This window comes from Abrus precatorius, unplaced genomic scaffold, assembly GCF_003935025.1.
Source record: "Abrus precatorius isolate BTA unplaced genomic scaffold, Abrus_2018 Scaffold4, whole genome shotgun sequence".
NCBI classification, from domain to species: domain Eukaryota; kingdom Viridiplantae; phylum Streptophyta; class Magnoliopsida; order Fabales; family Fabaceae; genus Abrus; species Abrus precatorius.
The window spans coordinates 19,516,354-19,518,074 of NW_020874384.1; the positions used below are offsets into that span (position 1 = coordinate 19,516,354).

The 1,721-nt window shown below is 29.4% G+C and overlaps 1 non-coding gene across 1 annotated transcript; it reads left to right on the plus strand.

Moving 5' to 3' along the window:
• The first annotated feature begins 841 nt into the window (after nt 1–841).
• TRNAD-GUC lies at nt 842–913 on the plus strand. The gene has a single exon. It is a non-coding gene; the product is annotated as a tRNA-Asp (tRNA).
• Nucleotides 914–1,721: the final 808 nt, after the last annotated feature.

Consider the following 1,721-nt stretch of genomic DNA (forward strand, 5'->3'; position numbering starts at 1 on the left):
ATATTTAGTTTCGCTGGTGTAGCATTTAATTTGTCTAATAAAATTAAGATTTTAATGAAGACATAATTGGTTGATTGTACTAACATTATATATAATTCAAATAAATGATTTTATTGGTATAAAAAATGACATATACTATTAGAATTTTTTACTTTAATAATATTAAATTAGTATAACTATTATTGCAACTTTATGATATTTACATTAATAATTTATTTTCTACTAGATAAAGGTTTTATACCGACATAAACAATTTAAATACCTAATTTCTATTGTTAATATACGGTAAATTTTGTAGTATAAAAATCCTAATAGATTAATTATCTTTAAAGTGAAACTATGATAGTCTAAAATAAAATAGAATAACTAAATAAAAATAAATAATCTGAAATTAATTAAAAAATATAAAATGGAAATATTTTCTAATAATAAAAAACAAAGTTAAATAGTCCAACCTGCGTCAGCGATCATCTGATGCTGATTATGGTTCTAAGTTCCAACCTCATAGTGGCTGATTCAAATATTTTATGAATTTATTTAGTCTTACTTATTCTTTTACATTTTGATTTTAACATCTCACAATAATACGATGAAAGGTTGGCTCATAGATTTGATCAAACATCTATCTAAGAATGTGAAAATTTGTCTTCTTTCACACACACAGTTTTCTTTCTTTATATCAATCACGATATTGTTGATTGGTAAGCCAAAAATGCCTGCTATCGATCAAAATTTCAAACTGGTGAAGCATAATAATGTGGGAATACGAGGGATGTTGAAATACGCTCAAGAAACTCCTAAATATTTTACTATAATAATTTATCAGAAGTTCATCAACGAAGTCGTTGTAGTATAGTGGTGAGTATTCCCGCCTGTCACGCGGGTGACCCAGGTTCGATCCCCGGCAGCGGCGTAGAACGTTCCAAGTTTAGCCTTTTTGTCCCTATAACAGGGTACGTAGTAAACCCCTTTAGTGCAACTGTCATGTTAGTTTTTCTTGTGGTATTATTTCACTTATTCATATTAATTATTCACCGAACTTCAAATGCAACTAAAGCACTCTGGGACGATCCATAGAAGTTAGCAGCAAATGTGACAAAAGCAAACTATGTCAGGTGGTTTTTATTAAACGGGGGAGATCTTATTCCCTCGGTGTCTGTAGTCACTGAAATTTGCATGTAGTCCTTCGAAGTAATACTTTTCATGCTATCAAGCTTGAGAGAATATAGTTTATACGCATAAATAATGCGTTTTTTGTGGAGTCATTTGATGTCAAATTTCGAAACTTATAGTTCCAGTAATAGAACACAAACTAGCTCACTAGTTTTAGGCAACGGCTGGTACAAAGGATGATTATACTGATTCTTAGTTGCAGTTTTAAGATCAATTTTAATAGATTTATAAAGATATGAAGTTCATTTTAAAATTAGGATAAATTAGTTTTAATATTATAACAAATGAAAACGCGTTTTTAAATTTTAATAGAAAAAATTTGGAATATTTTTAATTAAATTAAAATTATTACACCTTTAATTGGCAACGAAAACTCGCTTTTGGTCTTTCCAAATTGTAACTGTAGTCGTTCGTTGTCCATCTTAGAATTCCATTATGAGGTGTCTTTCTGTTGGTTTCCACCGTTATCTAATTTTCCGAGGGATAATAATGTCACAGAAATCATGTTTAAAAGGAAAAGAAACTACATACTGAGTTACCGAATGGTG